The sequence below is a fragment of the Toxorhynchites rutilus genome, chromosome 3 (assembly GCF_029784135.1).
Source record: "Toxorhynchites rutilus septentrionalis strain SRP chromosome 3, ASM2978413v1, whole genome shotgun sequence".
In the NCBI taxonomy this organism is placed as follows: Eukaryota; Metazoa; Arthropoda; class Insecta; order Diptera; family Culicidae; genus Toxorhynchites; species Toxorhynchites rutilus.
Genome location: NC_073746.1, coordinates 174667263 through 174687039, shown reverse-complemented (window position 1 = coordinate 174687039; position 19777 = coordinate 174667263). Strand labels below are relative to the sequence as shown.

At 37.5% G+C, this 19777-nt stretch overlaps 1 protein-coding gene across 4 annotated transcripts in view; it reads right to left on the bottom strand.

Annotated features, from left to right (window-relative positions):
* Nucleotides 1–3015, bottom strand: part of LOC129775032 (adenylyl cyclase-associated protein 1) — a 64819-nt gene extending 61804 nt beyond the window's left edge. Inside the window, exon 1 of one of the 4 annotated variants that reach the window (XM_055779194.1) lies at nt 2518–3015. The gene's annotated coding sequence lies outside the window, so the exon portion shown is untranslated. The remainder of the gene's footprint in view (nt 1–2517) is intronic. The other 3 variants (XM_055779196.1, XM_055779195.1, XM_055779197.1) reach the window with 3 other exon arrangements.
* Nucleotides 3016–19777: the final 16762 nt, after the last annotated feature.

Genomic DNA, 19777 nt, shown 5'->3' with positions numbered 1-19777 from the left:
GAGTGCCACGGTTTTATTGGAATTCTATGGATACTTTTGAAAGTATTAGGGATACGGATCGTGGAAAGTATTTCTGTTCGAAGGGGAATGCTTCTAAGCTTATATGCTTATATTAGTTACCTTTATTATCGTATGTTATACTGTCAGTAGCCGGTGACTGACGCGGCCCGAACGAAAAATCGGTGTCAGTCACCGGTGACTGATTTGACTGCCACATCAGTCACCGTGTTAAAGAATCTCGAACGAAAATTGTGTCTGATAATATTTTTTCGATAAAATTATTATAAAATTTATAGAAAAATGATTAAGTAAGGGTCAGGGCTACGGGCTTTACATTCAAGGTAATCATGTAATAATTTCCATTTCATTTTCAACAATTCGAAACTGCTCTCGGGCTCGCTAATCTGACAGAGCCAATTGCTTCACATCACCGTTGATTACGACACTGTATTATTTGTCATTGTGCATTTATTGATCTATATATTTCTATTATTGAAATAGAAATCTCGAATAAGTACTACCAATAAAAATGACGCAAGTAATAGCTACGCTGAGAAGGCAAAAGAAGGAAACGTTAGTGCCACCAAAGAAATAAGAAAAAGTGACACGGGGCAATATCTGGAGTGTTGGATGAACAATGAACATCAACCAAAATATGACGAACGGTCTAGTGAGAGATATTTAATTCACGGGTTAGCTCTCTCAAACTCAAATGACGATTTCTGTGCACCATTCCTTTTGTTTTGACGATTTTTTCAGCAGTAGAAGAGATGGATGTTCAATTCAATTCGATTCTTTGTTTTTAAGAGGCTTTCAACTATGCAGTTCATTCGCCTTTAACAGTGGATGGTCGTCCTTGACGCGGAAAATCTTTCATCTCCTCTCGGACGTATTTGAATGCCTTATATGATTTATACATCTGTGTTTTCGACATAGTTCAGTCATCAAATAGGTTCTGCAATATTTTCAACGTTCCGGCACAAGAAAATTTCACACAATATCTTTGACTACTAGAATTATCGATATAAAAATCGTCGAGCAAGAAAAGCTAACTTGTTCTTAATGACGCTCAAAACAAACTAAATGACAGATTGCACTCAAAATTGACATTAAGACCACTGACAGTAGACTAACTTAAAAAAAAATTAAAATGTTCAGCGGGAAGATTTGAACTACAAAGTCCCGGTATATATTTGACAGAATGCACGAACCACGTGAACTCATCGGACCTTTTCAGGGCCACCAACAAGTTCTATAGAATTGAATTTTATATATTTTCTCTGCAAAAGTTTCATACTCGTAAGAGTTTTATATTTATACTTATCTGCTCACACCTACAAGAACTTTCAGCAATCTGAGAAAAAAATTTTGTGAGGATTTTTTTCAGGGGACAACATGAGTTTGGATGAATGTATTTTTCTTTGCCCAATTGATCCCATTCCCAATCCCAATTGATTTTTCGAAACTCTCTCGATCTCGAACGCATTTAAAGTTCAATACAACATTTTTTCACCGAATGGGTTTATTTTAGAGAATCAGAAATCAAATCACGTTAATCATGAAAATTTATTTCGATCTTAGTAATTAATATTATATATGCAGCCACTGTCGCGCGTAACCGTTTACCGATAGTGGCAATCGATTTTGGTACGTGAAATCAACACATTATTGTTTAATTTGGTCTAAACTGGTGAATGAGAGACCCCCTGGAATGTGTTGAAAATAAAGAAACCCCTCTGGCACTTCGGTAACTTTGCATTACGGACGTAGCATTACTTGTGTTTTATTATAAACCCGAGATGCTGATGCTGATTTGGCTTGACCGGGAGTTGAATACAAAGTAGCCTTATCACAATAAATTCTAACAGCACTGATGCCTCCATCCAAACCCTCAGCCACGGGGGATCATATTCCTGAATCAACCATATGTTTCAAATGTTACCAATAAGCGCTTTCAATGTTTCAACAGCAATGGTTCCACTCAACTGGAAGTGCAACAATCAATTGCCCAGAACCGTAAACATTCTAATAGCAAATTCAGTATTTCGTTGTAGGTACCCCTTCCATAGAAGGTGCAAATTTCTTAGGGTACCATGTGATGCTCCGAAGAGCATTCCAATGTTACGAAGTGGAGCATATTAGATTACACTTTTGGTAAGTGGAAATTATCACACATTGTTCACCCGCTGTTTTATTGATTGTGTGCCGCACTCGGCCGCTCCCCATCCATTTCCTGGGTAAAACTTCGAATTGGATAACAAAGCACGTGGAAAAAGTTTGTGTATACTGAACTATGTTCTCATGCTACAAACGGGTTGTGAAGCCGGGATATCTCGTTTCATGGATGTACGAATTTGACCCATCCCCGTTATATGCTGCAACTTGATCAAAGCGGACAAGCCTTTGAAGAAAATTTCACCGAGCGCATTTGTGATGTGTGGGAGTCTTATAATATGCTAAAATTTGAGAATAGTACTCAATGCCGACCACAGCAATTCATCGTCCGATAAGTGGTACCTAATTGAAAACAAGTCACGTATCACGATTATTCATTCCAACAGAAATATTACACTTGATTTCACACGTTCCACCCAACAAACACTGGCTTTTCACTACAATTCAACAAGATTAACAGGTGCGCTCCTTCGTATGTGCTGCTGCTGCTCTTTCGCTGCTCCACCCCACACACACGATGGGAAAAATATTTCTCACAAGCTCATCCCTCTAAAAGCACTCCGACCAGAAATCCGTTTAATATTTGATTATCACAAATTCCTGCTCGGTTTCAGTATTAGTCTAATGTTAGTTTTCCCTCTTGTACAGCAGTTTTTTTCGCCGTTGTTTCTATCCAACGTCCAGGCGGGAGGGAAAACCCCGTTCACACATCCAATCAAGGCTGGAAAACTGAAATCGGTGGGTGGCGCACAGGAATCAAACGAAACTAGAACAAACTCACACACGGGCACGCAAAACAGGGAGCTTTAAATGAAAGCTTCCGACGGGAACGAATAGCCAAACTCAACTGGATTCTGCGAGTGGCGTCGCCGACCGAGGGAGATGTACCTACATCTCCATGACCGAAGAGCAGTGTTATCTGTTCGGGTCGACGGGGAAATTTTCATTCTTCCTTCGTGGTTGGAACGGTTTTTGTTCTCATTCATGATCGGGCAGCTGTTTTCCCCCCGATAGCATTCGGTACAGAGCAGGAATGAATGGCGCAAAAATACTTGAGCATAGGAGAAGTTGCTCGGATACCGCTCCGTGTGCGGCTAGCACGAAGTATGTGTCTCGAACGCACGGCTGCCAGTTTACATCACTGAATTGCAGGGTGCGTTCCGATCTGAACAGGATCTCTAAAAGGATCACATGTTCTTCGTGACGGCCAAAATTGAAAAGTACGTCTTACTCTGATGTTCTGTCAAAATTTGATGAATGACTTATCGAATACACAACCCATTCGTGCCATTCGTTAACTCAGTTGTTACTAGAATGTGAATTCAGGAAGCTATTTGTTTGTTGTTTCGTCTTCATTTTTTGATACCGTAAAGACTACGTCTTTGAAGTTATCTATGTTCATCCTAAAATCATGCATTTCGCTGACATTATCGAAGGCCCTCGGGTATGCACTGAACGGATTGTAATGCCTGTAACAAGTTTGGTGTTCCGACAACTGGATCAGAATAAGATTCCGATTTGTCTAAGAAGTTCAGTATGACATCGCCATCTGGTAGATCAAACACAAACATCAATTACAATCTGGTGGGTCGAATGTCTGAACCTAAAGTGTCTAGTGTAATATGGTAGAATCGCCGGGTCGTTCCACGATAGATGTCTCAGCTGCATCCGTTCCATCTTGATGGCAGGAATCATTTGGTATGGAGTCCAAACTTGAACTCCATATTCTACCGAACTAAAGAGCAGAAAAATGCTTCCAGAACATAGATGTCATGGAAGCTGGATATTATTCGCCGGATGAACCGAAAGACAGAAAATGGCTTTGCTGTCTAAGCTGGTAGTTTGAAGGTTGGAGTTTATGGTCACTCGAGGTAGTATGGTCCAGGTTTGGTTCTTCGTCAAATGCTCTCGAAAGTAAATAGAATCAATTGGATTCATATGCTCAACATCTCTAAATAAGACAATCGTTTCATACACTGCGTTTCACAACTTTAGAACCACTCATTTTTTCTGAGTTTCCAGAGATATGTAGGAAAGTCGGTTGAATTGAAGTATATAGTGTAGGATATAACAACTATCTTCATTTAAAAAACTGGCCATTTGAACTTGAAACTTCCACTCCTTTACAAAATTAACGTCAAACGAGTAATTTGGCATCAATTCATGCAATCCGGAAGGTCATGGCATGGTTTCATGAATAAGGGCTTCAGATTCTGGGCTGGTCAGCTTGTTTAACAGATCAAAGACCTATCAAGAAATTATTAGGAGTGATCGTACGAATTGAAGATGCAGTTTACAAGCAATGTGAGTGAATAGATCGAGATACACACTACAACATGGCGCAACTTGGTCAAAACCACCCCGAATGAGCTATTTGATCTGATTGAGATCTCAAGATGAATAACGAATTAGAAACTTATTGTAATTCATGTTAAATTGACGTTAATTTTGTGAAGGAGTCACAGTTTTTCCGTCTGGTTCTATAGTTATGAAACACTGGTATTTTACTTTTTGAATGTTTCGCGCCTGAACACAACAATAAAGTTAAAATGATCAGTCTTTTAAATGAAGATAGTTATTATATCCTACACCATATGCTTCAATTCGACCGACTGCTTACATATCTCTGGAAACTCAGAAAAAATGAGTGGTTCTATAGTTGTGAAACGCAGTGTACAAAAAAAATTTATGTCGTATAATATTTACGGTAGATCTATGGACCCGTGTTGAACATCGGCAATTAAAAGACCTTACTCAGCGAAAAAATCGATACTCTTCGCAGTGAATATGGATAACGACTGGGATTAAAGTGAACTGTTTTCAACACTAGGTTTACGGGACGCGTCATTTCGACGCATGTCGAATTTTATAAATAAAACTAGCTGACCCGGCAAACGTTGTTCTACTATATAAAGTATTACTAGTGAATATGTAGGGTGTTAAATGAAACATTTATATTGTATTGTAAGCGTGTTCGAATGTTTTAATGATCTAAAAAATTAATCGAATGTGACAGAACAAATGAAAAGATTTGAACGAAAGTGTGCATAATGTTCCTCGATTCAATGTATTTCAGTAACGTAACTGACATGTTTGATCTTTTAAAAGTTAAATGTAAAGTGAAAAAGTAATATAATATTGTAGTAAAGTAGAAACATGGAATGAAGAAATATCAATCAATATCAATCTCGTTCAATTGTTGTCTCGTTGTAGGAAAATGCGCGCTTGCCGTTTTAAAGATGGACGGCTAGATTTATGACTGTTCATGAAATGGGTCAACGATACGTCACCTCAATGGAGCTGATGTACCAGTCTATTTGGTAGCCTATTTGGTAGCCCATTATTTCACCGTTTTCATTCAATAGAGTATTCACATCGGTATTTTGAATTTAGTATACAACCATACTGCTTCCTCAATTCACGGACTTGCAAATGTATTTATTGTTTTACATAGAATTGCAGAACTCAATATTTATTAATGTGGGATAGTCGAGAGACCCCTCGATGAGGTGTGGAGAAAAAAACTCAGTTTCGGATTACATATCATTAGAACGCATCGCATTTTCGTGGTTGAATAAATAAGTGTTCAATAAAAGTGGTTTTTCTATATTTTATTGGCAATTCACCCATTCCGTCTTACATTCATTTCATTTCATTTATTCATTACCATCGACAGGCCTGAACATGAGTGCCCTAATGATACTTAATATAACAATAGCTGAGCAGAACATTATTGTGAACATTGACTGTTTTGCTCAGCTGAGACGAATATGGTACTGCCCAACGATTGTCAGTCAATGCCTGCGTTGTTTATATCTGTGAATGATTATCCGCCATTGTCAGTATTTCTTCCTTGATATATTGGACATCCGCGTACGCTTGTGATCGTGTCGTTGGTGCAATCTTTAGGAAAGCACCTTGTACATATTACATCCGTCATGCAAGGCGATAAAAGTTTCAGATCCATGCATGAACCATATTTGTGGTAACAATATCGAACAATCACCCATATCCCAAAACTTTTAAACTCGACTTCACAATTCGATCGACATCGTCTTTTGCATTCTTAAATCCGTTCGTCTCAAAATCAATCGTTCTATGCAAATGTGGCAACCTTGCCTTGTCCCAAAACAAACGTCAAAATAGTTCATCCGTATTCGTGGAACAGTTTACTCTCTATCGGATTGGCAGACACGGAAACAAATTCAAAGTGTTGAAGTTTAAAGGAAAATGATCACTCGATGTCGTTTAAATGCATAGAGGACACAGCCCTGACCCTAACTTAACTTTTATTCTTTGAATTTTCTTAGCATTTTCACCAAAACTTGATCTATAATATAAAGTCATCACCAGGAACTTTTTTACATAGAACACATTTGAGTCGAATGGATTACAAAATGCAAAATTGCAATCCGTTCGGGTATTTTTGACTCGATTGGATTTCAGAATACAGGTAGAATATTGTTTATACAAAAATACTAAAATCACTATTGAAAATAGGGTATGAGAGTTTAAATTTGTGGTTATATGAATTGTTTGAAGTCAAATTTAAGAAGAAAATATTCAGATTTTTTTCTGCATAGGGCAACCCTATTAGGTTATAAATATATGGTAATCGGTATCCTAGCGGTATCCTATATTGTTTACAACCTATTTTCATGGTTGCCAAGTTTTTTGTGCATAATTTCATCAAAATCGGTCGAGCCGTTTTGGAGGAGTTCAAACACACAAGGAGTAACAAACACCTTGACACGAAATTTTTGTATAGTATATATAGAAGAAGATTACAAAAACCGTCTACATTTTTATTTCATCTCTTGTAATGACTTTTATGCATTGATCGAAGTTAATTTATATTGATGACTATTTTCTTTAAAAGTGTTAAAATATTGAAATTCAATATGTGGTACACCTATCTCTATGAATATGCGTTAATTCGACGCGATCGTAACGTAGACAACATTTCGAGGCAACATCACATCAACAATAAATAGGAATGTACCGACAATACTTCGATCCGTTATCGTTATCTGAAATGAAACAAGCGATAAACAAATGTTGCCGAAAAGTAGCAATAGAAAGAACGATACACAGAATATCTATTGATGTCAGAGTGCGGAGAGATTTTAGAAGTTACAGTTGCTTAGTTCAAATATTGAAAGATAAAGAACTAGAATATTTTTTGAAGTCGTATCAATTATTATGTTATTGTGAACCTCAATTAGACACATTTTCATTTTTACGTATATAATTTTCATTTTTTAGTATATTTTTAGTGTATTCGTTCACGCGTCAATTTGTAAAACATATGGTTTAGGGTGCCAATGAAAATGGCCATCCAAATTTTTCATACGGGACTTCCTGATTTACGCGATAAAATATTAGCTCAATCGGACTTAATTTTCTTGTGTTGCAGACGTCTAAATCTGAGTTTTTGAAAACTGAAAAATCACCCAAGGGAGTACATGAAATCGGGATTTTCGAAAAAAGTTTTTTGATGTCGAGATTTACTGTTATCCAAAAAAAAATTTTTTTGAAAACATTTGGCATTTTTTTGAAAACCCCGATTTCATGTACTACTAATCCCCCCACACTTGGGAGATATTCGAGGGTCAAAAAATTAAGCGATTTGAGGCACCCCTAATTCATGTCCTATTGAGCTGAAATTTTGTATAGGTCATTTTTTTTGGCCAATAAACAAAATGTTGATGAAATTTGACATGACCATTCTCGCGGCCACCCTAATATTTATATACGATCACATTTATATAAAACCAAAAATTGTTGGCAGGTGTGACGTTATCATTCCTTTTCCACCACATACGCCTTAGTGAAATTCAATTATCCAATTTACTTAACCTTCGTAAAACCGCAAATCATAAAGTATTAGTCACTCGCACGGCACTTGCGTCAACATTTGTTCTTACGCAAGTGCCCGATGTTTTTATTTATGACCCTATTCATTTGCGTTGGCCCTGGAGAGCGCAAAACAATAATAATTATACTTCCTCGTCCGCAAGCTATCTCTCTTTTTGTTAGTCTTTTGGTGCGATGCTCCTGCCAGTAATGTAATAAACATAAGATATTTTGTGTAGAGTTAAGGAAAAATATGTAAACTAGTGTTAAGCCGAATGTTTGTCCGCATAAGGGCTCTTGAGAATACGCGTGAAACAGCGAACACACGCGCGTATTCATTCAAACCGAAAGTCCAATAGAACTCTTCCCACATGGCGACCGTGACAGGACTCCAAAAAACCCTGTTCAAAAGTGATTTGAACATGCTTCAAGACATCCCCAAACAAAACAGAATTGTGTGAATAATCGAATTAGAAGAAGTTATTGGAACTATGACTATTGAGCGAGTGAAGTGGTGACAATGAGCTGAGAGGCGTAAAAATTGAAGATACTTTTGAATGTGCTGGACGCACTACGGAACATACAAGAACTCCTACTTGTGAATTGTGGATTGAGTCAATATCCAAGGATGCCTGGAAGTGTTCACAGCGAGGAGAATTCTGTGTGAAAGGACGCCTTTGACAAATACACGTATGGCAAATGTAGAATGTGGTTTAGTTGCAAGCATGCAAGCAGTGGAGTGATTCAAGCGCAAAATCCTTGAAGCAGTGAATGTGTGGCCGAGAATTGTACCTTGATCAAGGGAACGACACTGACCCTCGGAGTGCCTGGATAAACCATTATACAGCAATTGCCTTCAACCGGCGTTTGAGAATGCATTACAACTCTCTGAGCACACAGGGTTTCCAAATATACAGAATATTCTGTATTTCACAGATTTTTCGCCAAATTTTAGATACAGGATCTGTATATACTGTATAAAGTTTGTAATTTTAAGCAAATATAGAGAATTTACAGATTTTATTCAAATTCAATCTTAAATATTCAATGTATTACAGTGCATACATAGACACCATGATTTATAAAAATGTTAAAAGCAACGCAATAAGATGGCCTTCATTGTACGCAGTTGTTAAGTGAAATCTTGAGCGATTTGAAGAGCTTAAACTATTCTTTTCGTTCCAAGTTAAGTATGACCATAATATCCGCCAATCGCATATTGATTCATTTAAACGATCCTATAACTGAACCGACTCTGCTGTTCCTATACTTTGTTCTACCGCTCATTAATAACGTTAATTGCACATTTCAATCAGAACGTTCTCAATTTTGCGAACTTTATAATGAGACAAGAATGTTATTGTTGATCATGTTGGGTATCTTATGTTTGGAGCGTCTGAGGATATATACGTTGGTATCGATGGTAAGATGCTGATGTAGCTAGGAAGCTGGTCTTCAAATCGATTTATCGTGACTTCTATATTGAATTCGTGAAACAGATTTCAAAGCGATTTGATTTCAGCGAGCCGGTTATCAAAATTGCGGTCTCGATAAACCCCTCAAAATTTCGTCAAGCTACCAAACTTTAATGACTTGACTTGCGCCAATTTCCTCAATTCGTTAAAGCAGGTAATAGACAAGGCTTGAATAACGAATTCAGGTTACTCAAGACGGATCTTATGGAGCAATAATTGTTACGAGAAATTTTTGTATCCATTGCTAAGGTCGTTTGTAAAACACTTCGGTTACCTTTCATCAGTGTGTGTTGAGCGAATATTTTCGATTTACAATGCCAACAAAACAAAGTTCGGAAATTGATTGACACCTACAATTATAGGCTCTATTTTGAAAGCGAAGTACTATATATGTGTTCAAGGAAAAGCTTTAAGGAAGAAATTGACGAAAAAATTTAAGGCAAATTCAACAAAACCATGTATAAACATCATACAATTCAAAGGATTATTAGAAAACCTTTTTATGATTTAACTTGTTGTATTGATACAACTTTAACGACTAAAATAAATTCAAAATTAAAATAAACCTTTACTTTATTTTTTTCCTAATTTTTTCGATACAGGGAATTTATAATCGAGAATGCATCCCAGGAATGCCTGACATACTGCTTCTGTTACATCGACATGTTGTCCAGACGAAGCGAGGTTTCCAAAAATTGTGGATCAACTTGTTTGGATTCACCATTTGATCTCTTTCCCAATGTTACAAGTAACGAATTCAGAGTTAAATGGTTTCGAAGATATAGGTGGATAAGACGCAGATAGTTGGGATGAGTTTCGGGGGAAAATTATCTATTTACGGAATCCCTTCCAGAGGGTTAAACAGTCAACAAAGAACTTGGAGTTATGAGGCGTTTAAGAGAGAAAAATCGTCACAAACGGTCAGACTTGTGGAAAGATAAAACTTGGATTTTGCACCAGCTCATCAATCGATCGTTGTGAACCAATTATTAACCAAAAATGGCACGCATGTGATTGAACATGCACCGTACTTTCCGGATATGGTCCCATGTGACTTGTGAATACAGTCTGATCTTCCGGTTAGAGACATCGTAGCTAATCGTGACTTCAACTTTATGGTCCCCCTTTATCCGTTCCTCAAAAGAACTTATATCACTGTTTGATTCTTGATTCTAATCTTTATCTAATCAAACAACCCCTCGAGACGAAACTTGAAAAATAAACTGAACGAATACACGAGGGCCGTCCGATGAGTACTTAGACTACAGAAAAACAAGAAGTGGGTTATATCTGTGATATAACCGCAAGGTAGACGTAGGACTACCGTTGGCTCGACAATCATTTATTTGAAATTGCTTCTGAATCAATTCTAAATGAATGAATGGATGAATATTTTGAAAGATTGCTGAAAGTTTTTCTTGTTAGTGTGTGGTTGGATGAGTATCAGTATGGAATTGTTATTAACATACAATTCAACTCTTTCGAACTTGTTGGTGATCCCGAAAAGAACCGATGGGATTTGAGTGGCCTTGTAAAAACAACTGAAGATGTTTGATACATGATTCATTTTTGCTATCGTGAGAATAACATGAGATTTTTCATGATCACTCCATGCGCAGAATAGAAACTGAGGGCGCCACTTCACGGTGAAAACGAAATAAAGTTTATATAACCTTGCGTAAAATTCATTTCTTTTTTATCGTGATGTGGCAATTTTTCATGAATGCAAGCAGAACAAAAACTGATGGCGCAGCGATTAAAATGATGATGTTTCGTTTTTTTGGTCGTTAAATTTTTTTAGAAAAATCAGAATTTATCTTCAAATTTCCCGGTTTTATGTATTCTTTCTACGCTAAAAAAAGGTTAGAAAATCGCCATTTTACAATGTGGTATGTATATTTTGAAGAATGGCTTGGCATAAGTGTTGTAACTTTAATTTTTTTCAACTAGATAAACGATGAGTAGCATGTGTTGCGCTAAAAATACTGCAAAACCTTCTTGTATCGGCCCTTACATTATCAATTATATAATCCAACTTAATATGATATCGATTTTATCACCATCATCCACAGTATTCATAACCTGTATGCATCATAAAACTCAAAATTTCCGAAGATTATCTATGAGTTTGGTCCAATCGCGTGTTGAAATCATCGTAAATATACAAAGCCCTAACTTTCTTACCATATACTGAAGACATTTAATAATTGAAATAAATCTAAATAAATAAATAATGAAATAATAAAATGAATAATCACGATCGAATCTTGCTTTTCAGTGCGTAGAACAAACAAACATCATCACTTTTGTGGTTCTGAACTCTAATGTAGGTGTCGCATGAACTGATTCAGCTTTGCGTAAATTCGTCAATTGGATTTCATCACGGGAACACCAAGTCGAATGCGTAAATGCGAATACTCGTTCGCTTGGAACAATTTTTCATGACTGTTCCATGCGAAAGCAGAACAGAAACTGGTGCGAGTAAAAGTACTGTGTCCGCTGTGGTTTCCCAAACACTAATGCAAGCGAGCAAAAGAAGTCGCAGCTTGCATGAATTCGCTATGATGGTTTCTCCAGGTGCCTAGATTTTGCGTCCGTGTTCGGGAACACATTGTGATCACCAATCTTCAACAATGAGCAATGATGATTTCAAATGCTTGCTTTCAAAGCAATTTTTAAGCTATTGAAACGATTTTTTGGACCAATAAGTGACAATCATATAACTCGTTGACATTATATCTTTCGGATGAAGTGATTGTTATACAGCTACATTCAGCCGGTAAAGAGATATTAACGTGCAAAACCTTGCACTCCAGCGTCACTCTTTCATTTTCGAAACATTGAACTTACACCCCGGTACAGAAATGAAAGTGGCGACGGCGGAATTTCCATTTTTCCCATTTTACTAAAATCCGCGGACACGCCCGCTTCCACACACGGTCAAAACAAAACTTCGAGTCCAATTCGACTGAAATTTTGACAGTAGCCGTTCACGAGAATATACTGCACGATAAGTAATCTCTCTTGCGATACCGACACCGTCGGGCGATGAGGCTAAGTACTTATCGGACCGCCCTCGTAATTCAGTTAATAAGCGAGAAGCAAGTATGGAAAAGTTCATTCGCTCATTTTTCCACACCTGATTACAAATCACTCTTGTATCTGCTTGGAATAATCATGGCGAAACGAATACAGCAAAGAATCGTGAGATTGCGCGATTAATCATTTTTCACTCCCCGACCATCTTCAATCGGGACTGAGAGTGAACATAACAAAACAAAGAGTGGAAACCAACATTCAATGAATGAATACTCCTTTAGAAGGATCGCACGAAACAAAATAAGGAGCGAGTCAAATTAGACTGAATCTGCTTGTATGTGTGATTTTATTTTCCCTTGTACTATTTTCTTGGTCAGCATTCAAGTGCACATGAATCCACCTCCCCGCTCACCAATAACTTGCGTTAATATGGTCTTTTGCGTTGACTTTCATATTAGAAACAAAAAATGTCATTGCAATATTGCACAGGAAACAACTCGATTTCAACTATCTGCCTATATTTTACTGCCGCGATCGAGGCTCAATGATTGCTATTTGAGTGAAAAACGTATGATTTTACAGAGACACTCGCTGGCTCAAGCAAAAGTTTCCAATTTGATTCTATCACCATCTAACGTCATTCCGAGAGGCAAATGAGGGAATGCAAAATTCTCTGGGAATAGATGAGCGGAATCGAGACAGTATTTTTCCGTTTGACTCTAGAATGGACTTTTCGAAGATAATAGGTTAATGTATTCTGTCTCAAATAAAGTGAGGCATAACCGGAGAATAGAAGGGTGAGTTTCATCTGTGGATGAGTGTTGCTGAACGAATTTCGATGCAATTTTGCCCATACCTGGCGAGAAGGCGAAGATCGCCTGTCTTTGGTAGACACGAGACATAAACTATATTAGCATTTATTACATCACTTGTATGATCAGAATCATTGACATGATATATGTGCTGAAAGAATAGGAAAATACAAACTATAAAATCTGTTGAGTATAATCTTTTACAACTTTCTATATCAAATAAACCGTTCTCACATTTGTTCGACATGGAAACTTCAGTGTAAACCATCATTCAAAGCGTCGTTCAAGATCAACCCTCGCGTTGTAGATTTTTTTTCCGGAAACTGTTGATCCGCGAATGGCCACAACTAAAAAAAATTATCAATAATTTGCACACGTGTCTACTGAAAGTGATGCATAAAAACTATATACTCTAACACGTTCATGTGCTCATAAAGTTCTGCTCAATGCGATCGTGCCGAACACAGTAAGCATAATTAGTTCACGCAGAGCATCAACTAGCGTGCCGCTCATGCATTTAAGCAAAAGTGGGCGAAAATAGCCAGAGCATGAACCACGCACTTCACGAAGAGGTGCAGTGTTCTGGAAGCAAAAACCAAGTTTTGAAAAACCAGCTCTCAATTTCTAAAACTTAAAAAAAAACAATTTCATTACACCAATAATAAAAAGCACATTCTTATTGGAAAAGCTTATGATGACCGAACAAAGAATTGCCTGGAAAATTGGCAACACAATCCATACTACGACCACCAGATGGGGGGGGGGGGGGGGGGGGGGTGAATTTTCCCCACTGAAACACTGTCACAAAGGCCATAAGACGACTCCGAACGATTGGTATTGGCGGCGCGGATGCTGCTGCTGGTGAGCACGTGCACCACATCGGCGGCAGGGTGAAATCGATAAGGGCGTGAAGCCGATGTAAATAAAAATACGAAATTTCGTATTCTGTGCATTGTTTTTTTTTATTTCTCTTTCGCAATCATTTCTAAAAATAACACAAATCAAGACGGTTTCGCCGTCTGCATCGTTCTGCCGAAGACTGATCTTTAATGAGCGCAAGAATAGACCACAGAACACTTACTATGTCTGACTTACACGTTGTTGCGGGCGGTCTTTCGTGATCATGGAAAAGCGCCGTCGCAGTTGAGTGGAGGGGAGGGAAGCAGGATGGGAGTGAAATGCTGAATGATTTAGCGGAGAGGCACTACCGAATCACCAACCGTGACAAAGCAAGAGTACAAATCATTTTTTTTTTTTATGAAACGAATATACTCTCCACCGACGAAACATTAGTGTAAATGAAACATTTTGTTAAATAATGATGATGTAACGGTTGTTGGGCTATCAGCCACTGTCGGGAAATAGCTATTACGTGTTGGAGGAAATTTTGAATTGTGCTCTCTTTTCGCGAGTTATCCAACCAATCTGCGTGAATTCATCTGTGCGTCGATGAATTGACTCGGACGATGACACTGAAGGCTCGAAAATATCGAAGAAGCGAAGTGCATGTGATTCTTTCAATAACCTTCTGGGGTTTAGAAGAATAGTTTGTATGTACTATCTTCACTATAAAACGTTAATTCTAATATTGAATTTCATTTGCTATCTGAGGAGTTTCATGCCAACTCGACTGGTTGTTGGCAGCACCATCTCAGATAACGGTGAAACGTTGTGGGTGTAAAGACATGGGTCATTCAAGAACTTTGCATACTTGAAATATTCGAAAAAAAATTAGACTAGTTTTTGTAAAAAGGCAATTTTTTTTCTTAATTTTTTACAAAAATTTATAACTTAAAAACTATCATACCTAAAAATGTATTTTCAAAGGATGAAAAATGTAGGAAATTATTTAAATTTTCACAAAAAAAAATACCAAAAATTTTTTGGAAAAAAATTTCGCTGACAAAAAAGTTATTTTAAAAATTAAAATTGTTTTTTCTAAAAATGTATTTTTTTTTAAATTCCCAAAAATATATATATGAATAGCCCTTACAATTTCCAACAAGTCGTCCATACATCGGAAGATGGGTACTTTTACAAGGAAATAGTTTTTCGAACAATATTTTCATGTTTTCTTTGAAAAAAAATACAGCTTATCCTAATTTTGTTTGAAGTCAAGATAGCGATTACTGTATCCGACAAAGTTTTAGATCTTGTTAAAATACAGGGTTTTCCATTTCGGGCTTCCGAAAGTATACAGCCCTGCGCTGACAACCGTTTGACATAGCTGTCAACCAAAGCGTCATATCGTTAGTTGAATGTCTGCCATTTTACAAAATGCATCGTTTTAGCATCGCACAACGTGTTAATTTTATTAAATTATACTATAAAAATGATGAAAAACCGGCAAATTTTTTTCGAGCATTACGGACGGATTTTGGTCGTCATGGACGGCCTACAGAGCACACAATCGCTAATGTAGTGCGTAAATCCGAACAAACTGGATCCGTAGCGGATATTGTGAAACCTGTGCATCATCGTAATGTGCGTTCGGTCGAAAATATTGCTGCTGTTGCTGCCAGTGTGGAGGATGACCCGAATGTTTCGATTCCACGTCGTGCTCAGCAACTGGGCTTGTCAAACACATCATTGTGGCGAATTTTGCATTTGGACTTGCACCTACATCCATATAAAGTCCAACTGGTACAAAAATTAGAGCGTGGTGACCATGGAATGCGTCGGGCATACGTCGATTGGGTGAACGAACAACAGCAGCAAAATGCTGAATTTTCGCATCAAATTTTCTTCAGCGATGAGGTTGAGAGACCATTGCATCCGCCAAAAGTCTCTGTTTGGTGCGCATTATGGTCTGGTGGAGTCATCGGGCCGTATTTCTTTGAAAATGAGGACGGCGAAACGGTAACTGTGAATGGTGAGCGCTATGGCCGCATGTTAACCGATTTTTTTTTGCCACAAATTGAAGATATGGATACGGATGACATGTGGTTTCAGCAGGACGGCGCCACGTGTCACACAACACGACCGAATATGGCCATATTGCGAACGAAATTTGAGGGACGCATAATTTCGCGTTATGGTGATACCAATTGGCCGTCCAGATCATGCGATTTGAACCCGCTAGACTTTTTTTTTGTGGGGTTATGCGAAAGACCGTGTCTATGCCAACCCTCCGCAAACTCTTGAACATTTGAAAGACAACATTCGTGAAGTTATGACCGAGATACAGCCCCATATGTGCCGAAAAGTCATCGAAAATTACCTGTTCCGGATCAAGGTGTGCGAGGAAGCCCTAGGTGGACATTTGAATGATGTTGTATTTCACACATAATGGCATAAACCAAACTTTAATTTGAAATAAAAGTTTCATCGAAATTCGAATTCTAAGTGTGTTTTATTTCAATTTACTTTCGGAATTTAAAGTTGGAAAACCCTGTATAAACTTTTGTCGAAGACATCAACTTTCTATCTTTCATAGTTTTTGAAATATAAGTCATTTTTGTATGAAGACTCCTGAAAAAAATAATGTTTTGCTCGTAACATTTTTGTTTGTAAATTATCGCGTTTGACATGTTTCTAAATAGAGAAAAGTTAGCAGAGCATTTATACATAAAAATGTTACAAATTAAACCTTAATACTATTTTTTCAAAGATAAAAAATGAAAAAGTTGTTGTTCGAACAACGCTTTCCATGTAAATGTGCCCATCGTCCGATGTATGGAAAACTTGTTGGAAATTTTAAAGGCTGTTTATATCTATTTTTTTCAGATATTTGAAAGCATATATTTTCGAGAAAAATGAATTTTAATTTCCAAAATATTTTTTTTCAATATTTTTTTTTCCAAAAAATTCTTTGATAATTTTTAATTATTATGTTTATGTTTAATTCGTAACATTTTTATGTATAAATTATCGCAATTTACATGCTCTGGGTGTAAGCGACTTGATCGATTTCTCTTCATCAACTTCATTTTTAGTTAACACTCAACCTACCACGAGGGGTCAAATGACCCATTTTAAACTTTTTGTCAAAATTTTCTTGCAAATTACATTCTCACAACATAATATGCCTACATTATTTCATTTCATTTCATTTATTCATTTATTCATTGCTATACTTGTAGAGTAAGATTTTTTATATTATTTAAATTTCTACAATCGGTGTCTATGTTGCTCTAACCACATTATGTCAAATAAAAAAAAACTCTTAACTGATTACAATTAAATATACATATAAACAATTAAACAACTAAATATATAATAGATGCCCGTTCCATTCTGCCTATCCATTCCATACATTCACGATAGAATTTTGAGGCTGATTGTATAGTTTTAATATTAGTTGGAAGCAGAGGAGTTATGTTGCGGTACGATGTAGTGTCTTACTCGAGACCTTCTGAATGGTTGCTACTTTTCAGAGAGGTAGTTTGGACCTTGTTGGATAATTTTGAATAAGGTAACACAACTTCTAACTCTAATGAAATCAAAAAATGAACAGCCCAGAAGTTGCTGTTGTAAGTTACTTACACTGTCATATATTGATAAGCTAAAAACCCAACGCACGCAATGATTCAAGGCAACTCTCAAGCGATTTAGAGCACTAGCAGAGGCATTCAAAATTAACTCTAGTCCGTAAAAAAGTGACTTCAAAAGTGAGTTGAAAAGCTTCACTTTTATTGAAATGGATAACATACAAGCCGTAAGCCTCAAATGTCTCAGTGCGGCATAGATTTTCGCGCATTGGGAATTAACATGGGAATCCCACTCTAAATCACGTTGAAAAATTATACCGAGATTAGAAACTTTATTTACATATTCAATAATATCATTATTAATTACTAGGCTTAATGACCATAGCGAAACATTTCTCAAATCATTGTTGAGTGAACAAATCATTTCGTCGACAGATGCATCAATTGAGCAATGATATAATTGAATATCATCTGCAAACATGTGAATCCTGCAGGTTTGTAGCACTGAGGGAAGGTCATTGATGAATAGAGAAAATAAAATTGGACCCAACACTGATCCTTGAGGTACACCTGATAATATTCTGATGGGTGCAGAGAGTTTACCATCTATATCAACCACCTGAGAACGAGCACTTAAATAAGAATTAATCAAATGTACAGCCTTACGAGAGAATCCGAACTGGTGGGATAATTTTTTCAGTAGTTTGACGTGAGAAACCCTGTCAAACGCTTTGGCAAAGTCAATAATTAGTAAGAAAGTTACTCCCCTTCTATCAATAAATTTGTGTATATCATCGGGAACTTTTAGCAATGAAGAAGTTGTACTGTGCCCTGATCGGAAACCTGATTGGTAGGGACTGAGCAGGTCAAATCGATTTATATACTCTTGAACCTGGTTTTTAAGAATCTTTTCGAAAGCCTTAGACAAAGAGCAAAGGATGCCAATGGGACGAAGGTTATTCAAATTTGTGCCTGTTGCTTTTTCCTAATTGGAATTACTTTTGAAATCTTCCACGCCCGAGGAAGTTTACCACTTGATATAATCAAATTAAACAGATAGGAAATTGGGGCTATAACGAAGGGCAGGATTTGCTTAATAAATTTTAAGGGAATTCCATCTAAGCCAATTGCATTGGGAGTTATGGTTAAGATAGCCGACAAAATTTCCGAGTTACAAAAAGGAGAATCAGTCAGCTCGCGCAGTCCGAAGCCGCCGGACGCAAAGTTGTTCGTGTCCGTTATTGTGTTGGAACAATACCGTTATCGGTTTCGCTGAAGTGATTGTGTCGCTCTAACGGTGTTTTCTTTATTGCGAGAGTGAAGTGATAAGTAATCACAACCAGCGGGAGGGAGAAGTCCTCCACTGCGGGCGCTGTGAGCGTGTGCCGTTCCTCGTCATCGTATTGTGGTGCGATACACCATTGCTGTTGTGCCAAGCGATCATCACGTGGTTCGATTGGAGCACCGTTACAAATCATCCGCACCGTGCGCTTCAAGTATTTTAGTTTATATATATATTAGGTTAAGGATTTAAAAAAAAAAAAAGAAAAAGTATAATTGTATATCTGCCATAATGGCAGAGTGCGATCCTCTTGATATGGACATTGAATCTGATGTTTCCTCCTCTCTAACTACTGGGAAGTCGCTTAAACGCGTTCCCCCCTCAGACGATGTCTTTTCAGAGGAAGAGTTAATCAACCTCAACAAGCCCCCTTCAAGAAAATTGGCAAACTTTTCCACTTCGCCCCCTCAATCTCCCGCTCCCGCTTCCGATTATCTCCCGAACTTGCCTCCCAGCCCAACTGTTCCCGCTCCCGCTCAACAATCGACCTCCTCCTCCCCCGCAGTTGTCCCCTCTCCGCGTGTCAAGGTCTATCCAGAAGATGCATCTGGATCTGGCCCATGGGTTGTTTTCTTCCGGCCAAAACCCAACGGGAAATCGCTCAACGTCATTCAGATCATGAAAGATCTGACAAAAAATTATTCCTCC